At 43.0% G+C, this 16,681-nt stretch overlaps 1 pseudogene; it reads right to left on the minus strand.

Annotated features, from left to right (window-relative positions):
* Positions 1 to 11,444: 11,444 nt before the first annotated feature.
* LOC144513970 (extracellular calcium-sensing receptor-like) lies at positions 11,445 to 13,747 on the minus strand (annotated as a pseudogene).
* Positions 13,748 to 16,681: the final 2,934 nt, after the last annotated feature.

The following is a 16,681-nucleotide window of genomic DNA, read 5'->3' on the forward strand; positions in this document are numbered from 1 at the left end:
ACTGAGGCATAATGAAGGCACTGCACAGAAATACTGTAGATGTACATGCAAACCTGCACATAGCAGATCCTGACACACATTGTCTTTGATTCTTCTGAGGACATCAGGCTCAATTGGCTGTCAGTCAGGATAAAGATAAGGAATTCTGGAAATGCAGGTCCAAGTTCTCTTCTTCTGTGCAAAAAGCTTTGCAGGGTTTTGACCCTAAGGTTGCATGCCTTACATTTGCAGATACAATCCAATGTTTTCCAGTAGTCCACTCGAACAAGGCTAATGACGTGGGAGCAGTAAACCACAAATCTCAGAACAGATGAAGGACAGATACTTCGATAATTCAAATATGTACTGTGATTATCAGTCTTCATCTGTATGGAGAAAAAAAGATCATTAATACATTTCATAATAAATTGGTGTGGGCAGAAATATTTTTCTACACACAAGACAGGCAATAATCTAATTTTTTTAATTTTTTATGCAACGATGGATGATTGCTGTGACTCCGGCGCTCACCTCTATTGTAAATAGCAGACAGCTGGTCTTAGACAGGAAATACACCAACAACTGCTGACATGTACACTTGCAGACATGCCTGTTGTGCATAACAGGTCCCTCCACTCTTTGCAACAAGTTCACACAGCCATTAAAGACCATGCAGTTCAAAGTCACACCAGGAAAGAGGGTATAGTCTTTTTTTATTTTGTCCTGTGTGAAAATCCTGTATGAGGCAACACTCATGTCAGGAGATCTGTACAGGTGAGAAAAGAACAAACAGATCAGTTCATGATCACATTATGTAACAAAGTATTGCATAATTAAGCCTTAACTACAGTCATACATTGCATTATTAACCCATCTGCTCACCATTTGTAGACATAAGCTAAACTGTCATTTAAAAAGCCAAATAAATTGTAGAAACAACCTCTTCAAATTTAACAGTGCAACACGGAAAGCATGACCCAACTGTAATATTGTTTGTATATAATTACAGTAAAATTACTTTAAATTATAATTGACTCATAAAAGCTTCTCTAGAGAAATTGTCTAATTGTCTTGAAGGATCTCTCAATATGGTGTTTAGGCCTCTTTTAATTTAGGTTGGTTCCCGCTGAGGAAATCATTAAACCACAAGCTAATTGCTGATAAATATGTGGGAACCACACTGGCGTATCCAGGTACTTAACAAAACAAAGAGCAACAAAAGGCCCCCATTATTCAGACTGGTTCCCCACTGAGGAAATCATTAAATTACAAGCTAATTGCCAATGAATCTGTGGGAAACCACACTGGGTATCCATGTCCTTGGCAAAACAAAAAGGAAGTTAATGAGCAAGATACAAAAGGAGTAATGGAGAAAACAGAAAACACTGCAATTTAGCAACAATTTACTCACCTGTCACATGTCAGTGTCCGTTTTGTTTTGTCATGAAAAACAGAGTTTTTATATGACGCACTTGAGCTGCAGCCCTTTGTCTCTTCATCATGGCCATACTGACTGAGCTCCGTACACTGGTCCAGTCTAAACCCTGTGCCAGATGACACCATCCAAGTGAACAGTGTCAAGAAGACAAATGTGACTGTTGTCATCTCAGAGCCTCGCCTTTGGCACAGTCCGGAATCTTGCAAGGATGTATTTTATAGCTTCCCGTTGGCTACTCAGGTGTAGGAGGCAACTTAATGGTCCATTCTCAGAGCTACATGCAAATACCTTTTTAATTTGCGTACAACCTGAAGGAAGTCAGGCATGCAGAATGAATCTGACAAGAATACACATGGGCCCTGTTTCCTAATAACGATCATTCTCATAGGTTTCGAGTACTTTAAGACCAACTTGGTTAAGGCCTTTACATTTTTACAGCTGATTCTGTAAGCATGCAGTACTAAATACTGAAAATATGTATATGACTGTTAAGTGTGCATTAACACTAAATATATTTTTTAAAGATCATTTATTTAACGGCAAGCCATGTATATTATCTCAAAAATGCATTTATTACCAAGCAGTCACAATTTATGAGACTTTTTTTAAACTCTTCTCTATGTCATTCTCTACAAGAAGAAGTAGTGGACTGAACTGTGTGCAGATTCTACTTTGTTCAGTGTGTCACCCCATAACCGTGAAGCTAGCAAGCTGTTTGGACAGGCCGTGGCTGATGTCTTGTTAACAGTTTCTGTTCATTCTGAGTGTAGCCGAGTGGTATGTGTATAATATACAATTCTCCACTTAGGTTATGTCGCGCATCTAATTATAGTCGATGAATAACTATGCTTACCACCATCTAATGCTTGTTGCATGTCTTTTTAACATGGGGCTTTTTACAGCTGACATAACAAGTCACACCAGGAAAAGCACAGGTGTAAATAATAATATCAATCATTAATGTTTGCTTATTATGTCACAAGCTTATATCATTTTAAGTGCCGGGCATATACTATGCAGGTGTAGAGGCAGACGCAGACATGCTACACTGGTGTTTGCGTAGCTGTGTGTTCACCCATGTAAAGGAGCCATACAGCCCAATACATTTTGTGCTTCACGTTGGGGGAAGACTCTGGACAGACCTGGGGTCTCATTTATAAACGTGGCGTACGCACAAAACGGGGCTGAAAATGTGTGTACGCCACTTCCCACGCAAAAGTTGTGATTTATGCAAAACAAACTTGACGGGAGAATGTGAACGCACACTCTGACTCATGCGTACGCACATTTTGAAGACAATGGGAATTGGCGACGCAGATGGTGAGGTGTTAGTCAGACTGCAGAAAGTAAATGTAGGAATAACGCTTACTCGTAATATTTTCAAGTATTGATGCCACATTTTTTTCCATATCATCCACGTTATAATGAAGATTAAATCAAATGTCAAAGTCTGAAAATACAGACGTTAAGCTCTTGCGCAATCGTTACACTCTATGTCCTCGTTATCGGTCCAAACTTTAATACTGTTCGTGACAAAACCTACATGAGGTGCTTTGCATTGACTATTTATGGTTAAAAATGGGCGTGTACAGGGCGGGATAAGAGGCTGATCCACGTACGCACGCTTGTGGGTAATCTGTGATTTATGAAGGGAACATTGCTTAAAGATGTGCGTACGCACGGTTTTATAAATCAGAATTTTTTTTGGCAGGGCTTTTTGTGCATCCCAGTGGAGACTGGGGGCATCGAGCCCGAGTGGACAATGTTGCGGGGAGCTGTGGTCGTAGGGTCTTAGGTGCCTCAAGGGGCGGTAACCCTTGAACACCGTGGTGGACAGCGGTGGTCAGGGAAGCCGTCCGACTGAAGGAGTCTTTCCGGGATATGTTATCCCAGAGGACTCTGGATGCAGCAAGGTGCTTCTGGAAAACCTTTCACCACCTTTTCAACAGGGAACCATCCAAGCTGTGTACAGTAAGGATGGGATGCTGTTGACCTAAACTAAGGAGGTAATTGGGCGGTGGAAGGAGCACTTTGAGGAACTCCTGAATCCAACTAACACGTCCTCTTTGTTAAAGGCAGAGCTGGAGTATGATAGGGGATTGTTGTCAATTTCCCTGGTGGAAGTCAGTGAGGTAGTCAAACAACTCCACAGTGGCAAAGCCCCAGGGATTGATGAGATTCGTCTAGAAATGCTGAAAGTTCTTGGTGTGGAGGGCTGTCTTGGATGACACACCTCTTTAACATTGCGTGGAAGTTTGGGACAGTACCTAAGGAGTGGCAGACTGGGGAGATGGTTCCCCTGTTCAAAAAGGTGGACCATAGAGTGTGTGCCAATTACAGGGGTATCACACTTCTCAGCTTCCCTAGTAAAGTCTACTCCAAGGTGCTGGAAAGGAGGGTTCGGCCGATAGTCAAACCTCAGATTGAAGAGGAACAATGCGGTTTCCTTCCTGGTCGTGGAACAACGGATCAGCTCTTCACTCTCGCAAGGATCCTTGAGGGGGCCTGGGAGTATGCCCATCTGGTCTACATGTGATTTGTGGATCTGGAGAAGGCGTATGATCGGGTCCAGGGTACAAGCAGCCAAAATGGGTTTCCTCAGGAGGGTGGCTGGCGAATCCCTTAGAGAGAGGGTAAGAAGCTCAGTCATCCGTGAGGAACTCGGAGTAGAGCCACTGCTCCTTTGTGTCGAAAGGAGCCAGTTGAGGGGGTCTGGGCATCTGGTAAGGATGCCCCCTGGGCGCCTCCCTAGGGAGGTGTTCCAGGCACGTCCAGCTGGGAGAAGGCCTCGGGGAAGACCCAGGACTAGGTGGAGGGACTATATCCCCACCCTGGCCTGGGAACACCTCGGGACCCAGTCAGAGCTGGTTAATGTGGTTCGGGAAAGCGACCCAACCCCAGATAAGCTGACAACAATGGATGGATGGATGGAACAAACTAATTTAATAAGGATCAAATTGTTCAGGATGTCTTATCATAATACATGTAATAACATACATATTGTATACAGGTGTGAAATATAAATAAGAAATATATGTTGTATGTAATGACATATTAAGATATTTTATTGATTGATTATTAATTATGATATATAATATGTGCAACATCTTTAATATAAGGGGACTAGTAATTCAGGAAGAACAGTATATTTCCTTTACATAATGGGGAAGAACATGATTTGAGAACTTTAACACTGAGCAATTAATTAACATTATTAATACTAATACAAAATACGGAAAGGAATCAAAACAATGTAAAATTGACATTGAATATCCTTTGCTTTGGCCATCACATGCTTTTTGCTATTTTGTTCTGGCCTCAGTAAAATAACATAACAATAGGGGGTAAAAATGCACAACAGAAGTCCATAATAGGAGGCCAGAATAGCAACTATATCCACAGCTACAGTGAACTTCCCAGGAGAGCTGACATATGCTGGGATAAAAGTGATCTAAACTGTACAGAATATCAAGCTGAAGGTGACGAATTTAGCTTCATTGAAAATATCAGGTAACTTTCTAGCCAAAAAAAACAGTACAACACATAACATAGCTAAGAGTCCTATGTATCCTAACACAGCCCAGAACTCTACAGGTGATCCCAGGGCACACTCAAGAATAATCTTCTCTTTATGGTGCTTCTTATTGTTGTAGGGAAAAGGAGGATTGATTGTCAGTCAAAGTATACAAATAATAATAGTATATAGTATGCTCTCTATTAGTGTTTGATAATTGACACAGTATATCTTTATTCAGGCTGTTCTCATGAACCATTCATACATATAGCAATGAAAAGCACTGCAATTTGTATGTATTTCACATATATATTAGCTTCAGATTGACTGCAGCTGTATAAGACAAATCTGTGTAGGGAGGAGGTTGGGGGTAGTGCAAGGGTCCCTAAACACAGGACTTCTTAGCGGGGGATTGGCGTTTGTGTCCCGGAAGAACTTAAGGTAAAACACAAGAATTTCACCCAGTAAATGGGTGTTCATGTCCTGGAAGTATTACTTAAGGGGACCCGTTTTTTAACACAAACCACTAACGTTTTTCTAATCCTAACCAGTTGTTTTGATGCCTAAACTTAACTGTCATGGCCATTCTCAGTACCATCACGTCATATTGACCAGTACCCATCAATGAAATTAAACAACCCAACAAATGTGGCACCATGATTATTGCTCTGTAGCCAACTAAGAAGTTGGGAAGTTGAAATAATCTAAAGTCAACTGAAGATTTATTTAGTTTATATGTCATAATGGTCCTTCACTTAATATTTACAATTATTTTATTGTTAGCGATGAGGGAAAAATCTATTTTGAATTCAAAAATCATTAAAAAAAACTTTTTAAATGATTAAGTGTCCCTTAGTGGTGTCATGCAGGCCTGGCGCACGGTATCTGCACATCAGAATACGGAACATATTGCTGTAATGCATTTGTTGGGGCTATGTTTGGAACTAAGGGCTTACAGACTGCAGCTTGATTCACATCTGGAGGGACATTGTACAGGAGATTGAGGGCCTTGATGGCTTTCTAACTAAAAAGTAAGTAATCTGAAACATTTAGAGGTATAGTGCCAAACTATTTAAAATACAACATGTATGTCAGTTTATGAATAGGGCAAACATGGGAACGGTACAGCAGACCGTATTTTAGAGCTAAAAGAAAAACAACAAACCCTTAATTGTTTAAAATGGAACATTTACATGTTGTGACAAGGATGTTAATTAGCATAGACCCTATTTCTTCTGCTTGCAGCAATATGCCACCTGTTATTCCTGTTGTTGTGTAAAAGGATGAAGCAATATGCAATGTTTAATCTCTAGTGTCCGCGTTTTAGGGCCCTGCTGCTGCTTTCCCACCGGAGTCATGCCACTAGGTAATTTAAGTCATGTTTAATCAGATGGGCACTTATTTATCTTCCACTGTTTTTCTTCTGTGTTGTTTTTGTATATACACGTGTAACCTTTATTTCTGTTGTATTGCATCATTGTATGTTTGAACTTGAGAGTCTGAAGGGGGAAAACTATTTTAATTTACTTCCCCTTCACATTCCCTTTATCCACCATTGTTGCTATTAAACTTCAATTGATTTGCTTTAGATATTTGTTAAAGAAAACTTTAGCAAAGCTGAAAAGAAGCTTAGAGTAAGTACAGTTATGGATGTTGAGCATGAACATGTACAACTTAGATTTAGTCTGACAAGCAGAGCCTAAGATGTCACAAAATGGCCACCATACCACAATCAGCAATACTTTGACAATTTTGAATAGTATACCCTCAGTATGGACAGGATGAACGATTAGTGACTATTACCTCTTTTAATGTACATATGCGAGTATTGTATTAAGATAGATTTGAACAAAGGTGAACCTATCCTTTAAAGTGCCCATATTATGAAACAAACACTTTTTCTGGGATTTGGGGTGTTCTTTTGTGTCTCTGGTGCATCCACACACATACAAACTTTGAAAAAAATCCATCCATGCTGTTTTGAGTGAGATACAGTTTCTGAATGTGTCCTGCCTTCAGTCTCCGGGTGAGCTGTTCAAAATCGGCACGGCTTGTGACTTCACAAGCCGAAACGAGCTGGCTAACCGCAACCATTAGCTCGTAGCGTTAGCATGCTAACGCTAATACTAACGCTAGCATGCTACCTCGTTCTCAATAGCAAAGCACTGCAACAACACACACAAGTTCACCATAATCTACAAAAGAACTACTTACATGTGCGCCCTCATTTAGAAGTCTCCCAGCTAATCCTGCCTTGTAACTGCCTGAAGTTGTAGAAACAGCCTTTCTTTTATTGTCTATGGAGCTAGCTAGCTGACATGATCTACATCGGAGCTACTGCTCATGCGCAAGTGCAATCAAAGATAGTACAGAAGAAGAAGAAGAAAAGAAGTCTTACTCTGTAGCTGAAACAGAGACCAGCTGAAGAGAGGATCTGCAGCAGTGAGAGAGAGCAGTGCAGTACAACAAAAATATGGTGTTTTTTGAAAATTAAACCACGTAAACCTATTCTGGTACAACCTTAAAATACAATTATGAACCTGAAAATGAGCATAATATGGGTGCTTTAAGCTAATTACATCTAATAACAAAATGGAGAATAAGAAATGCTTTAAATTACAGTCCATATACCTTTTAACTGTAGTTTGATTTAAAAGGTGGTGAACAAGGGTTGTTAGTGCAGCTTGCATACTGTACCCTGTACTTTCACTGTAATTAAGAATAAAAATGGTTAGCATGCAGCCCACCTATCCTGTGTTTAATGCCTTTGCACACCAAGTCCATTATATTTGTGTTGGGTATTCATAAATAGATAAATATAACCTCTTGATGTGCGCATTATGTTCACATACCATTTGGATGATTAATAGTCTCTTTTTTTCAAATTTACCAGGATGTATTGAAAGGCAAACTCTGTTATCTTGAATGGACTTTTTATAGACAGAAACATAAAAAAATGTAAAGATGGTGTTGCCTTGATAACCTTGATGGGGCCCCTTTGGAGCCGACAAAAGTCATCTTCTCCTTTACTCACATATTCTTTACATTGCTTATGTGTTATAATGTCAGAAGCTGTATTGCTCTGAGATTTGTCACTTTTTAGTATTATGTGCAGTGGTATTTCTGAATGTGTAAAAAACAACACACAACAAACCTAAATATAGTTAAAGATTTAGTCACTCAAACAAATGCATTTGCATTAAGGGCCACTATGTTACAACAAGAAGCACAGATTACATTTTGGTTGTTAAAGAGGAAAACTACATTACAAGTGATTTGGGCAGTGGTCCATCCATCCATCCATCTTCGTCCGCTTATCCGGGGTCGGGTCGCGGGGGTAGCAGCTCCAGCAGGGGACCCCAAACTTCCCTATCCAGAGCCACATTAAGGGGAACACCTCCCTAGGGAGGCGCCCAGGGGGCATCCTTACCAGATGCCCGAACCACCTCAACTGGCTCCTTTCGACGCGAAGGAGCAGCGGCTCTACTCCGAGCTCCTCACGGATAACTGAGCTTCTCACCCTATCTCTAAGGGAGACGCCAGCTACCCTCCTGAGGAAACCCATTTTGGCCGCTTGTACCCTGAATCTTGTTCTTTCGGTCATGACCCAGCCTTCGTGACCATATGTGAGGGTAGGAACAAAAACTGACCGGTAGATTGAGAGCTTTGCCTTCTGGCTCAGCTCTCTTTTCGTCACAACGGTGCGATAAATTGAATGTAATACCGCACCCGCTGTGCCGATTCTCCAACCAATCTCCCACTCCATTGTCCCCTCACTCACGAACAAGACCCCAAGGTACTTGAACTCCTTCACTTGGGGTAAGGACTCATTCCCTACCTGGAGAAGGCACTCCATTGGTTTCCTGCTGAGAACCATGGCCTCCGATTTAGAGGTGCTGATCCTCATCCCAGCCGCTTCACACTCGGCTGCGAACCGATCCAGTGAGTGCTGAAGGTCCCAAGCCGATGATGCCATCAGGACCACATCATCTGCAAAAAGCAGCGATGAGATCCCCAGCCCACCGAACTGCAACCCCTCTCCACCCCCGACTACGCCTCGATATCCTGTCCATAAATACTACAAACAGGATTGGTGACAAAGCACAGCCCTGGCGGAGGCCAACTCTCACCTGAAACGAGTCCGACTTACTGCCGAGAACCCGGACACAGCTCTCGCTTTGGTTGTACAGAGATTGGATGGCCCTGAGAAGGGACCCCCTCACCCCGTACTCCCACAGCACCTCCCACAGTATCTCCCGGGGCACCCGGTCATACGCCTTCTCCAGATCCACAAAACACATGTAGACCGTTGGGCATACTCCCAGGCTCCCTCCAGGATCCTTGCGAGAGTGAAAGATCTGGTCCGTTGTTCCACGACCAGGACGGAATCCGCATTGTTCCTCTTCAACCTGAGGTTCGACTATCGACCGAACCCTCCTTTCCAGCACCTTGGAGTAGACTTTACCGGGGAGGCTGAGAAGTGTGATACCCCTGTAATTGGCACACACCCTCTGGTCCCCCCTTTTTAAAAAAGGGGAACCACCACCCCAGTCTGCCACTCCTTAGGCACCGTCCCAGACTTCCACGCAATGTTGAAGAGGCGTGTCAACCAAGACAACCCCTCCACACAAGCATTTCTGGACGGATCTCATCAATTCCTGGGGCTTTGCCACTGTGGAGTTGTTTAACTACCTCAGTAACCTCCACCAGGGAAATTGATGACAATCCCCCATCATCCTCCAGCTCTGCCTCTACCATAGAGGGCGTATTAGTCGGATTTAGGAGTTCCTCAAAGTGCTCCTTCCACCGCCCTATTACCTCCTCAGTTGAGGTCAACAGCGTCCCATCCTTACTGTACACAGCTTGGATGGTTCCCCGCTTCCCCCTCCTGAGGTGGCAAACGGTTTTCCAGAAGCACCTTGGTGCTGACCGAAAGTCCTTCTCCATGTCTTCTCCGAACTTCTCCCACACCCGCTGCTTTGCCTCTTTCACGGTAGAGGCTGCAGCCCTTCGGGCCCTTCGGTACCTTGCAACTGCCTCCGGAGTCGTCTGGGATAACATATCCCGGAAAGACTCCTTCAGTCGGACAGCTTCCCTGACCACCGGTGTCCACCACGGTGTTCGTGGGTTACCGCCCCTTGAGGCACCTAAGACCCTAAGACCACAGCTCCTCACCGCAGCTTCAGCAATGGAAACTTTGAACATTGTCCACTCGGGTTCAATGCCCCCAGCCTCCACAGGGATGCACGAAAAGCTCCGCCGGAGGTGTGAGTTGAAAGTCTGTCGGACTTACCAGGTTTGGGCTTACCAGGTCTGTCCAGAGTCTTCCCCCACCCCCTGACCCAACTCACCACCAGATGGTGATCGGTTGACAGCTCCGCCCCTCTCTTCACCCGAGTGTCCAAAACATACGGCCTCAGATCAGATGAAACGATTATAAAATCGATCATTGACCTTTGGCCTATGGTGCTCTGGTACCAAGTACACTTATGAGCATCCCTATGTTCGAACATGGTGTTCGTTATAGACAATCCATGACTAGCACAGAAGTCCAACAACAAACAACCACTCTGGTTTAGATCAGGGAGGCCGTTCCTCCCAATCACACCTCTCCATGTGTCTCCATCATTGCCCACGTGCGCGTTGAGGTCCCCTAGCAGAACTATGGAGTCCCCGACTGGAGCCCCATGCAGGACTCCACTCAAGGTCTCCAAGAAGGCTGAATACTCCGAACTCTTGTTTGGTGCATATGCATAAACAACAGTCAGAGTTTTCCCCCCCACAACCCGCAGGCGTAGGGAGCCAACCCTCTCGTCCACCGGGTTAAACTCCAACGTAGCGGCGCTCAGCCGGGGGCTTGTGAGTATCCCCACACCCGCCCGGCGCCTCACACCCTGGGCAACTCCGGAGAAGAAAAGAGTCCAACCCCTATCCAGGAGTATGGTTCCAGAACCGAGACTGTGCGTAGAGGTAAGCCCCACCAGATCTAACCGGTAGCGCTCCACCTCCCGCACAAGTTCCGGCTCCTTCCGACCACAGAGAGGTGACATTCCACGTCCCCAGAGCCAGCGTCTGCTGCCCAGGTCTGGTCCGCCGAGGACCCTGACCTTCACTGCCACCCATATCGCAGCGCACCCGACCCCAGCGGTTCCTCCCACAGGTGGTGGGCCCATGGGATGGAGAGATAGGTGCCACGTAGCTTTTTCGGGCTGTGCCCGTCCGGGCTCCGTGGCAAACCCGGCCACCAGACGCTTGCTGACGAACCCTCCATCTGGGCCTGGCTCCAGATGGGGTCCTGGGCTTCCTCCGGGCAGGGTCACTCCATCTCTACCTCGGTCACTCATAGGGTTTTTGAACCATTCTTTGTCTGGCCCCTCACCTGAGACCACTTTGCCTTGGGAGACCCTACCAGGAGCACAAAGCTCCAGACAACACAGCCCTCAGGTTCATAGGGACACACAAACCTCTCCACCACGATAAGGTGATGTTCCCCGGAGAGGATTTGGGCAGTGGTTAATAACGTATATGATTGTTAGATGTCCCATTATGTGTTTCTTAGTGTTCTGCTCAGGTTTTAACAAAATGATGCAACATTTTGGCAGAAAAATGCAGAAAAGAAGTCCATAACTGGAGGCCAGAATGGCGAATATCTCCACATCTACAGTGAACTTCCCAGGAGAGCTGACATATGCTGGAATAAAGGTGATCCATACTGCGCAAAATATCAGCATGCTGAAGGTGATAAATTTAGCTTCATTGAAGTTATCAGGCAGCTTTCGAGCCAAAAAAGCGAGTACATAACATAGGACAGCAAGGAGTCCTATGGATCCTAACACAACCCAGAACACTACAGGTGATCCCAGGGCACACTCAAGAATAATCTTCTCTTGATAGTGTTTCATATTTTTGAAAGGAAAAGGAGGGTTGATTATCAGCCAAAGTACGCAAATAAGAACCTGTATGAGAGTGAAACCCACAACAGTGAGTCTCTGCTGTGCAGGCCCAAACCATTTCATAACATTACTACCTGGAAGTGTGGCCCTGAAGGCCATTAAAACCACAGAATCATGGTGAGAGTCAAGGAGAAGAGCAGCAGGAAGCTCAGCTGAGAGTTGTTGGCTCGTACTAGTGGGGTTTCTCTGTGGCCATAGAAGATTAGTGTTGTGATCGTAGTTAGAAAAACTCCCAGCAGAGAAAATAAGGCTAACAATGTTCCCAGGATTTCATCATATGCCAAAAATTCTATTTCTTTAGGGATGCAGGCATCTCTCTGTTTGTTGGACCAGTACTCCGGTGGGCATTTCATACAGTCTATTGAATCTGCAACAAAACAGAGAAACAGAGAAACATGAAGTCATATCTGTTTATCAATTGTTTCAGACATTAACACTTGCATTAATGATGTTCTGTTTTCTTTTCATTCATGTCATCATGTGTAATATTGTATTGCATTCTAAACAACAAATTAAATACTGCTACAATGTTTATTTACCTGTTAAATTACTGCGAGATCAGTAATTTAATTCTGCTGGACAGGGTATGCAATTATAACAGCAGACTGGCTTTCCTTGCTGGTGAACCTTATGAGTTCCTGGGAGACAGCTCTCACTGCAGACTGACACAGGAACCTCCTACACACATAAGCACAATTTATAAACACGAATCGTTTGCAATAATTAAAATATGTACAGTTAAATACACATCAAAATTATAAAACTCATTACCTATATCAAGATTTTTCGAACAATCAATTTTCAGTAAATCAGTAAACAGTTAACAAGTCCAAACCTCAGTGTCTGCTTTACCTCAGTCAGCCCTTTTCCCCGGAAAACTGGGATGTTGTTCATGATAAACTGATAATTTTCTGGAAGAGAAGTATCGTAAATCCCAATTGTTACTCCTTCCATGGTCCCCCTGTTTGTCATTTGTAAATTAACAAGTTCATATTTTGCTGGTGAGTCTCCATTACTGTCAAAATAAACTCTTTCCCCTTCCTCAGTGGTGAAATTCACTGTGTTGAGATATTGCAGGACCTAGCAAAAAAATTATACAGAGATAAATGACAGGTTCATGTTGTTTTCCCACTGTCACACTTAACTGATGGTTCCTCACCTGCCATGATTGAATGTGTTTGGTATCAGCACAGCTCCTATTTGAAAAGGGCCCTTTACCCTCTTCACATTTAATTAGGTTGTCAAGAGCATGAGCCACTGTGTAAATTGACTTGTATACATCATTGGTGAATCTCAGCTCAGACACATCAGTTAACTGGGATTGAACATTCTGCAAGTTTTCAAAGCCGCTGCACGGCTTTCTTTGTGTGTTTGCAGTGTCATTCAGAGCACAGTCAAACACCTCTTCCCAGAAATCTCTGACAAACTGACTGTCAGGAAACTGTGAGTGGTGGAGCTGCCTCAGGTGCTCCTCCAACCCCGGGATCTTAGTTGTGAAGCCAAGTGAGCCCACCAGGAGGCTGTGTCCGTCACTGTCAGTCAGAGAGTAAGCTGTGATCCAGGCGTCACTGCCAACCCACTGCAGTCCTGTAATGTTCTGTTTGTACAATTCAGTCGATAGCACATTAATAATACAACAGCACAACACAACATTAAATAACACTTCACACTAACTGCAATGCATTTTCTTCTATGACTTACCACAGGCATATGAAACCTTCCAACAACAAGACCAAATGCAATAGTTGGTCTTGAGCCTGAATGTCCCAAGATAGCTTGCACTGCCTCAGTTTTAGTGCAGATGTCACTGATTTCTTCCTTTAGTCCACTCAACAGTGCCAGTGCAGCTCTCAGTATGTTCATAGTTCCACAATTATCATAGCTCTTGTAGCCAAGTTTAACATTGGGGAGCAAATCAGGATTTGTGTTGATCTCATTTACAGCAAATATCACTGTTTGAGCAAATTTGAATTCTCTAAAATTGAAGCTGGGTGATGAAAGGGTTATATCTTTGTGTTAAAGTCTTAATTACAATACAAAATACACATAAACCTTTTTAAATAGGTCCAACAATACATACTTGTTGCATTTCCGTACATCTGGAATTGTCTGAAATGTGTTGATTACATAATCCTGCCCTGTGCGAAATGAAAAAATGCCTCCAATAACAAGGTCGCCGTCTTGGGCTAGTTCAGGTAGTTGTGCTGAGCCTTGAATTTTAACAGCCACATTAAGACAATTACAAAGTCAGCCTATTACCACCTTAAAAATATATCAAGGGTTAAAGGACTTATGTCTCAGCAGGATCTGGAAAAACTTGTCCATGCTTTTATCTTCAGTAGACTTGACTACTGTAACGGTGTTGTCACAGGTCTCCCTAAAAAATCAATCAGACAGCTGCAGCTGATTCAGAACGCTGCTGCTCGAGTCCTCACTAAGACCAAGAAAGTGGATCACATCACTCCAGTTCTGAAGTCTCTACACTGGCTTCCAGTGCCTCAAAGAATTGATTTCAAAATACTTTTGCTGGTTTATAAATCACTAAACGGTTTAGGGCCAAAATACATTTCTGATCTGCTACTACACTATGAACCACCCAGACCTCTCAGGTCGTCTGGGACAGGCCTGCTTGTTGTCCCCAGAGTCAGAACTAAACAGGGGGAAGCAGCGTTTAGTTTTTATGCTCCATCTATCTGGAACAAACTCCCAGAAAACTGCAGGTCTGCTGCAACTCTCAGTTCTTTTAAATCAAGGCTGAAGACCTATCTTTTCGATGTTGCCTTTCTTTAAATAAGCATTGTTGACACTGTATAACAATCTATATAAACATATAAAGAGAAATTCCTAAAACAAATAATAGAATTGAATTTATGATTATTCCGGTGACATTCTTTTGCAGTAACGGACATATCTCTGATTATTTCTCTGATGCAGGCATGACAATAGTTGACAGAAGAGACAGACGTTGGGCTGGCACAAGGCCTAAAAAGAAAAAAATAGTCTATAAACACTCTGAGCGAGTTCTTGACTATTTAGAGACAGACTGCAGAAGAAATAAAATAGTTTAAGAACACATTCTGGACTATTAAGAGATTTTTGTCTGCAGGGCTGTACCGGGTTTTGCAAGGTTTGCCAAAGAAAAGAAATAAGCTTTGCGGTGACGACCACATCGAAAATGATAAGAGTATACTAAAGGAAAAGCTTCTGTAACTATGGGGAATGAAACCTCAAAGCCGTGCGACGCATCTGGACCCATAGTGGGTGAGATGGTTAGAAAGTATGGACCGGACTACTTGAGATATCTGTCATATTGGTCAAAAAGCTTTGGCTTTCCAAAAACTGGATCACTGAGTCCAGGAAAGTTATTTTATCTGCTTTTATATATTTAACTGTTTTAACTGCTCTTCAATGTTTAATTTCTTATACTGCACTTTTTTTTTCCCGTATGTTTTTTATTTTTTAATCTGTTTTCATGTAAATCTGTTTTCATGTAAAGCACTTTGAATTGCCCTGTTGCTGAAATGTGCTATACAAATAAAGCTGCCTTGCCTTGCCTTGCCTTGCAGACGGCACACAGAGTCTCCCCTCCTCATAAGCAGAAATAAAAGCATGGAGAGAAGCATTAACAATGGCATAGCTCTGCTGTTCCCAAGTACAGCCCAAAAACCTACAGCTGAGCCCAGAGCGCATTCTAAGATGATTTTGTCCTTGAATTTCTTAAAATTGATAAATGGAAAAGGAGGTGAAATTGTTAACCAGAGGATACATATGATAACTTGTGAAACCCAGAACAGTGAGTTTCTGTTTCAATATGCATAATATGCAATTTAAACATTGGTTGGGGTGTTGTACCTGATCACTGTGGTGGAGAGGGAGCTGAGCAAGAAGGCAAAGCATTTTAGTGGTCAATCTATGGCACAACCCTCAACTATGGTCATGATATGGTATACACAGATGCAAGTGGCCAAAATGAGTTCCCTCCATAGGGTCACCCTTGGACATAGGGTAAGGAGCTCAGATATCTAGCAGGATCTCAGAGTAAGGCCACTGCTCCTTTTGCATCGAAAGGGGCCAGTTAAAGTGGTTCAGGCATCTGATTAGGGTGCCTCTGGCCCCTCCATTTGGCAGTTTACCAGGAGTGGCCAACTAGTAAGAGACCCTGGGGTAGACCCAGAACAGCGATTATAAATGTCAACTGGTCTAGGAATGCCTCAGGATCCCATTTGAGGAGCTGGAAAGCATTGCTGATAGTTCAGCAGACATGTGAATAATTGTGCCTTTGATGGCAAAAGCATGAGCTGTGGCACACTGTTAGAGCATGCCCTTAGGAAGATTTGAAAATGCTATAGGGCCATTTTCCAAAACGTCCATTACCGGTTGTTATTTAATCAGTAGCTCAGGTTCTAGACCACACAACATGTTGATTCCGGTGGCTTATCCTGCATTTTCAAGGATGACAAATACAGTGGTATTATTTACAATACGCTAGGAACTACCTAACTACATATACAGTGGGGCAAAAAAGTATTTAGTCAGCCACCAATTGTTCAAGTTCTCCCACTTAAAAAGATGAGAGAGGCCTGTAATTTTCATCATAGGTACACTTCAACTATGAGAGACAAAATGAAAAAAAAAATCCAGAAAATCACATTGTAGGATTTTTAATGAATTTATTTGCAAATGATGGTGGAAATAAAGTATTTGGTCAATAACAAAAGTTCATTTCAATACTGTTATATACCCTTTGTTGGCAATGACAGAGGTCAAACGTTTTCTGTAAGTCTTCACAAGGTTTTC

The sequence above is a fragment of the Sander vitreus genome, chromosome 3, assembly GCF_031162955.1.
Source record: "Sander vitreus isolate 19-12246 chromosome 3, sanVit1, whole genome shotgun sequence".
In the NCBI taxonomy this organism is placed as follows: domain Eukaryota; kingdom Metazoa; phylum Chordata; class Actinopteri; order Perciformes; family Percidae; genus Sander; species Sander vitreus.